Source organism: Cherax quadricarinatus, chromosome 27 (genome assembly GCF_038502225.1).
Source record: "Cherax quadricarinatus isolate ZL_2023a chromosome 27, ASM3850222v1, whole genome shotgun sequence".
Taxonomy (NCBI): Eukaryota; Metazoa; Arthropoda; class Malacostraca; order Decapoda; family Parastacidae; genus Cherax; species Cherax quadricarinatus.
Genome location: NC_091318.1, coordinates 27,229,932 through 27,237,710, shown reverse-complemented (window position 1 = coordinate 27,237,710; position 7,779 = coordinate 27,229,932). Strand labels below are relative to the sequence as shown.

The following is a 7,779-nucleotide window of genomic DNA, read 5'->3' as shown; positions in this document are numbered from 1 at the left end:
TGAGGGCCTCAAGTTTTGGTACTATCATCTTCTTGCACTTACTGACAACTGTGAGGGCCTCAAGTTTTGGTACTATCATCTTTTTGCACTTACTGACAACCGTGAGGGCCTCAAGTGTTGTTACTTTCATCGTCTTACACTTACTGACAACCGTGAGGGCCTCAAGTTTTGGTACTATTATTATTAAACAAAATCTATGAAGACTCTCCCTAGGAGAAGGAAATAACTATGGCACTAACAAGCTAAACAATGTAAATCAAAGTGAATGAGACAAATTCTAGGAGTTCAGGTTAGCAGAAATGTTGAACCAGGACAACAGTGCATCAGTGTTGGCAGTAAATATAATAGAATTCTTGGCTTCATATCAAGAAGTGTAAATAATAGCTTTTCTCAAGTTATACTTCAAGTTTATGAATCATTGGTTAAACTTTATACAGATTTTGCTGCTCATTTCTGGGAGTCCATATTACAGGATGGACACAAATACACCCGAAGATGACGAAGATCATTCCATGTATTAGAAACATTTCCTAAGAAAACAGGTAGAAAGCACTGAGCTTACACTCTTTGGCAAGACGTAGAATTAGGGCAAATATGAGTGAAGTGCACAAATAGAAAACGGGAATAAGAAAAGACAATATAAATAGCCGAGACGGTCGGAACTCTCAGCAATGTAATAATAATAATAATAATAATAATAATAATAATAATAATAATAATAATAATAATAATAATATCCTTATTGCTACAAGTACATGTACAAGGTATATAGGCCTAGCTGACATCAATGACATACTACTATATAGAAACCTGCTTGTTATACAGAGCATTTCGGGCAAATTAGGTTAGTATTATCCCGGGATGCGACCCACACCAGTCTACTAACACCCAGGGGCCCAATTTATACTGATGGGTGAACATAGACAACAGGTGTAAGGAAACACACCCAGTGTTTCAACCCTCGCCGTGAATCGAACCCGGACATCCACCATGTGAAGCGAGAATTTTTTGTGAAGTACTGGTTAGGCAATAGAGGTGTAGATGAGCGGGACAAACTCCCAGGTAGCGTCATTGAGGCGAGAACTCTGGGTAGTTTTAAATATAGGTTGGAGGGGTACATGAGTGGGTGCGGGTGGGTGTGAGTTAGACCTGCTTAGCATGGGCTAGTAGGCCGGCTGCAGTATTCCTTCCTTCGTTATGTTCTTACTTGGTCTGTGAAGAGTGTAAGAGGGTCATCAAGTCATAACTAGCTCTGCAAACTATCTCTGTGCCGTACTTGGCAGCCATTAGGCAAGGCTGCCCAAACAGCAACTCTCAGGAGGGTCGACAACACCTGCCAATCCGTATTTATATCTCCCATGTCTCTCCTTGTCAGTGTTTCAAGGTTAATGTTACTGTGAACTAACTCTAATACTCTCTCTTTCCTGTAATACTCTCTTTCTGTCTGTCTGTCTGCCTGTCTCCTCTCTCTCTCTCTCTCTCACACACACACACCACACCAGGCCAAGTGTCTATCAACAAGTGCCTTTGACAAACGGCAGCTAACTAAATCTAGGACATTGATTCTTGACTCGACAAATATTTTTGAACATGTAAATTTTTTTTTTCTGAACGTGGGATGGTTACTGCCTTCGCAAAAAAAAAAAAAAAAAAAAAAAAAATAGATAACCAGGTTGATTATTCTAACCTCACGAAATTTCCTGCACATTTGTCTTGTGGATAAACAAATTAAGGGAAGGAGCAGCATCCATCACTGTGTCCAGAAAAAAAAAGGTCACGGGGAACAAAAAAGGTCACATTTTATTTAGTTTAGAGTGTGACCTTTTCTTTTGTGACTTTAATTCCTGTGGCTTTTTTCTGGGACCTTTTTCTGTGTTTTTTCCTGCGACCTTTTTTATGTGACCTTTATTCTGTAAACTTTTTCTGTGACCTTTTTTAATATGACCTTTTTTAATGTGACTTTTTTCCCCTTTGTGACCCTTTTTCTTTATCCTCTCTCACGCACAGACATGGTATACAAATTTGCTGGAGATATGAGGACTATTCCTAGCTAAGGTTTTCTTAGCTGACTCGTCTTTCCCTAGCAAGCTAATTCCTAGGGCTGGGGGGTTAACCCCCCCCCACCCTTGTGCTGTGAGATAACTAGTTACCTGTCAATAAAAAAAAAGACGAAAAATCTATAAATTCAACTAACTGACCTCAGATAACTAATACAATCACTAGCAGCACCTCAAAAAATATGTATCTCTGAATATACACTGAAGTATGTATATATCAGTGTATACTTAGACACTGTGAAGAGCGTATATCTCAGTGTATATACAATCACATATTTAATATCTATTTTAATATATTCTTGACTGGGGATTTACAGGTGACATGTAATCTTGATAACTCTCGTATAGTAGATAGGCCTAAAACTCAATAAACTAAACCACGGTTATAAAGACCTAATGGGAATATATCACACTGATATAGGTAAGATTTTGTTCGGATTTTAACCCCGGAGGGTTAGCCACCCAGGATATACCGAGAAAGTCAGTGCGTCATCGAGGGGCTGTCTGTCTATATCCATTGGGGTCTTCAGTCTTGTTCCCCAGGATGCGACCCACACCAGTCGACTAACACCCAGGTACCTACTTACTTACTAGGTGAACGTGGGCAGTAGGTGTAAGAAAGCACGACAAATGTTTCCACCCTTGCCGGGGATCGAACTACGGACACTATGTAATAATAACAATAATAATAATAATAATAATAATAATAATAATAATAATAATAATAATAATAATAATAATAATAATAATAAATGAGGCGAGAGCGTTGCCTACCATGCACAAACACATGTTATACATGTTAATATGTGCTAATGTGCCTAAATAAACTTATTTGCTGTCTGACCTACTCTGTCTGACTTTAGATTTATATTTTGCCACCGAAGTGGCTAGTTTATTGTGCACCCCATATCCATCCTGTGGACGGTAGCGCGAGAGCATATGGATACACAAAAGGCCTAGGAACTAGGCCCCAAACGGTTAACAGGAATACATATGGATTTATATCTACATATCTATAGTTCACTTATCTGTTACAAGCAAATTTAGGAAATTTGCTTAGTATATCTGGTATCTTATTTTCATTAATAAGATATCTTGACATGTCACATAGGTTATTATACTGCATGTGGCCATGTGGCCTGGTGGCTAAAGCTCCCGCTTCACACACGGAGGGCCCGGGTTTGATTCCCGGCGGGTGGAAACATTTCGACACGTTTCCTTACACCTGTTGTCTTGTTCACCTAGCAGCAAATAGGTACCTGGGTGTTAGTCGTGTGGGTCGCACCCTGGGGGACAAGACTGAGGACCACAATGGAAACAAATTAGACAGTCCTCGATGACGCACTGACTTTCTTGGGTTATCCTGGGTGGCTAACCCTCCGGGGTTAAAAATCCGAACGAAATTTTATCTTATCTTATCTTGTCTCTGTATTCCTCAATAAGTGGACAATTAAGCACATAGTGTTCAAGAGAGTGACCATATGCCTGATCACATAATTTACATTTAGTTTGATCATCATCTGTGTGTCTCCCAAACTGCCAGAAGTACTTGTAACCAAGCCTAAGCCTGGCCACTACAACATCAGTCAGTCTGTTCACATTGCAAGTTGCTCCATAAACATACTTATCTACGTTCATGTTATCATAGTGGGTTATAGATCTACTCAGGCTTCTAACTGCATTCCTGTAACAATCATTTCCATTATTTACTTCTCTCCTAATATTATTCCTAATGCTAGACACAGTTATACCAAAGTTATAGTCTACATTCTCCTTCTGGGTACTCTTCTTGGCTAACATATCAACTTTATCATGAAGGAGTAATCCAATGTGTGATGGGATCCATAGCAATTGTACATTAATTCCTTTGTCCCTAATTTTTGAGTATCTATACCTGGCTTCCCCAATGAGCATGTTGTTGGAGTCATTATATGAGCCAAGAGCCTTCAATGATGACATAGAATCAGTAATGATGATAGAGTCAAGCTCAGTGTCATAGGTTAGCTTTAGCGCCATTAGGATTGCAAACAATTCAGTTTGCAGTGTAGACGCCCAGTTGTTAATTCTTATGCCTAGGTAATTTACACTGTGTATGATAATTGTACCTACGTGCAGCCAGCAGCAACAGCCTGGTTGATCAGGGGCTGATCCACCAGGAGGCCTGGTCACAGACCGGGCCGCGAGGGCGTTGACCCCCGAAACTCTCTCCAGGTAAACTCCAGGTATGGGTAAGTAATTCACTTACTTTCCTACCTACTACTTACTTTCTTGCTTACGATAAGGCTCTCGAAGCTAATAGCTAATAGTGAAGAGGCAGGGCCAGGGGCTGTGAATCGACCCCTGCAACCACAACTAGGTGAGTACACACTACCCAGCTTACCTTCCAAATGGCAAAATATTTCAACAAAATTTTGAAAGAGAGATAGTAAGCGGCAAGCAGTGATGGCCGAGTGGTTAAGGCGTCTGACTAGAAATCAGATGGGATCTTCCCGCGTAGGTTCGAATCCTACTCACTGCGGAGGTGTTCTTTAATGCGGTATTTATTTTTGGTATTTTTTTTTTTTAATAGATGAAGCAGCTTACATTAGTTCAATGTTGGCTGTTGACTTCCATATGTTGGTTATAAATAAAATTTCATTCTACCAATGTGTGTGTGTGTGTGTGTGTGTATATATATATATATATATATATATATATATATGTCGTGCCGAATATGTAAAACTGGTCAGTTAGCAAGAACTCATTTAAAATTAAGTCCTTTCTATTTCTCTTATACATTTAAAGATATATTTTTTTCATTAATCTTAATGCAAAAATTTTTAATTTTGCTCCAAAAGAATTTTAGAAAACTTACCTAACCTTATTATAACAAGAACAATTTATTTTAGCCTAACCCAAATAAATATATTTTTGATTTGTTTACAATAATTTAATACTAAACAAACACAGTGAAATATATTTTTTTCGTTAGGTTCAGAATGATTTTGGCGAAATTATTCCATACACAAATTTTCGCTTGTCCTATATGGCAAGATGAACGTTGCTATTTAAATATTTAAGCCAAGATCGCAAGTTGTGCCTATGCGGCACGACATACACACACACACACACACACACACACACACACACATATATATATATATATATATATATATATATATATATATATATATATATATATATATATATATATATATATATATATATATATATATATATATGTACGTATATAATATGCTACTTTGCTCAGACCTCTACGACACAATTGTCCTCACAGATTTGTTAAGTTGTACCATGAATTAAGGAAAGATCCTGGACTTCACCTTAAGAAAGCAGACAAAGCAAATGCGATAGTAATTATGGACACGGTAGATTATAGGTGAAAAATGATCATAATATTAGGAGACAGAGGAACTGACGTGCCCCTTATCAATGAACTTTCCCTGTAACACGCAAGACAATGTTTTCCTGAAGTTAAAACCTGACTGTAGCCATACACATTGTTACAACCATCTCGTGTAACCTCAGTTCGATTCTATTGAACTGTTTCATGAAGCTATCCATGAATTAATAGGTAAAGATAAAGAATAATTATCTTACCGAGGGCTGTAACACCAAGCCCGGATAGCTCAGTCGGTAGAGCATTAGGCTTTTAACCTAAGGGTCCAGGGTTCGAGTCCCTGTTCGGGCGGATGTTTTTTTTTCCTTCATTGTGTTACTGTATTTTTTTTTTAACATGTATTTCTGTTTGTCTTTTTTTCTTGTCTTTTGTAGTTATATCGTAAACACATGGAGGGTTTCTTGTTACAAAGTTCGCTAAAAATATTTTTTTTTATTATTGGTGTTAATATCTATTACAATTATTATTATTATAGTATCATAAATGTTACTCATATGATGACATTATTATTATTATTATTATTATTATTACCTTAAGGAACCGTCTTGTAAACGATAACTGAACCATTTAAAAATGATCCACCGAAAATATCTAATATAAATGAGCAATCTGCAGTAGCAGCAGCAAGCAGCAGCAGCAGCAGCAGCAATGACAGTAGAAGCATAAGCAGCAGCAGCAGCAGTGGCGGCAGCAGCAGCAGCAGCAGCAGCAGTGGCAGCAGCAGCAGCAGCCAGCAGCAGCAGCAGCAGCAGCAGCAGCAGCAGTGGCAGCAGCAGCAGCAGCAGGCAGCAGCAGCAGGCAGCAGCAGCAGCAGCAGCAGTGGCAGCAGTGCAGCAGCAGGCAGTAGCAGCAGCAGCAGTGGCGCCAGCAGCAGCAGCAGCAGCATATTACAGAAAGAGAGCGGCAAAGAGAGCAGCAGCAGCAGCAGCAGCAGCAGCAGCAAGCCGGGCAAGCAGCAGCAGCAGCAGCGGCAGCAGCAGCAGCAACAGCAGCAGCAGCAGCAGCAGCAGCAGCACCAGCGTGGCAGCACCAGGTTGCAGCGCAGCAGGCAGCAGCACGCTGCTGCTTTTACAGCAGAGCAGCGCCAGTGCTGGTTGGTGCCACAGCAGCAGCAGCAAGGCTGGCAGGTTGCAGCAGCAGCAGCAGCAGCAGCAGCAGCTGCAGCAGCAGCAGCAGCAGCGAGCAAACGCGCAGCAACCAGGCAGCAGCAGCAGCACAGCAGCAGCAGCAGCGCAGCAGCTACAGCAGGCAGGCCAGCAGCAGCCAGCATGGCAGCAGCATAGCAGCGGCGGCGGCAGCAGCAGCAGCGGCAGCAGCATAACAGCAGCATGATGTTATAGCAGGGTGAGCAGCACCAGCAGCAAAGAGCAGCAGCAGCAGAAAGTACAGCAGCAGCAGCGGGCAGCAGCAGCAGCAGCAGCAGTGGCAGTGAGAGCAGTGGCAGCAGCAGAGCGCAGCAGCAGAGCAGCAGCAGCAGCAGCGGCAGCAGCAGCAGCAGCAGCAGCAGCAGCAGCAGCAGCAGCAGCAGCAGCAGCAGCAGCAGCAGCAGCAGCAGTGGCAGAGCAGAGCAGCAGCAGCAGCAGTGGCGGCAGCACCAGCAGCAGTGGCAGCAGCAGCAGCAGCAGCAACAGCAGCAGTTGGCAGTGAGCAGCAGCAGCAGCAGCAGGCGGCAGCAACAGCAGCAGCAGCGAGCAGCAGCGGCAGCAGCAGAGCAGCGGCAGCAGCAGCAGCAAAGAGCGGCAGCAGTTGGGCTAGTAGTAGTAGTAGTAGTAGTAATATTATATGGTATAACTGGCTACATAGTCGTGTATGATTGGCTTTTTCAATTTATTCACTCAAGGTCTAATAAAAGCATAAACTAGTATATAATGGCGCTTTATTGGACGACAGATCACAGTAGAGAATATTGACGCAGTGCTCGAAAATGTCTCCTCAGATGTTTCGACCTTACTTCAATTCGTCTGTGGATACAGGGAGGTCAAGAGCTCTCCCTTTCTCTCTCTCTCTCTCTCTCTCTCTCTCTCTCTCTCTCTCTCTCTCTCTCTCTCTCTCTCTCTCTCTCTCTCTCTCTCTCTCTCTCTCTCTCTCTCTCTCTCTCTCTCTCTCTCTCTCTCTCTCTCTCTCTCCCTCTCTCAACACATCACAAAAGCAGTGTTGTCAATGCTATCAGAAAGCCATGTGGTATAAATCGCAGATACAGCATTGCCATGGTGTAAGATCTTAGTAAAGGTGAGATGATAGTTGGTGAGGTTAGAGGGGGAGGTGGAGAGGGGAAAAGGAGAGGGGGAGGTGGAGAGGGGAATAGGAGAGAGGGAAGAGAAG

The 7,779-nt window shown here is 42.0% G+C and overlaps 2 non-coding genes across 2 annotated transcripts; both read left to right on the top strand.

Moving 5' to 3' along the window:
* The first annotated feature begins 4,493 nt into the window (after nucleotides 1-4,493).
* On the top strand, nucleotides 4,494-4,575 carry TRNAS-AGA (transfer RNA serine (anticodon AGA)). The gene has a single exon. It is a non-coding gene; the product is annotated as a tRNA-Ser (tRNA).
* A 1,100-nt stretch (nucleotides 4,576-5,675) lies between these two features.
* On the top strand, nucleotides 5,676-5,748 carry TRNAK-UUU (transfer RNA lysine (anticodon UUU)). Its single transcript has one exon. It is a non-coding gene; the product is annotated as a tRNA-Lys (tRNA).
* Nucleotides 5,749-7,779: the final 2,031 nt, after the last annotated feature.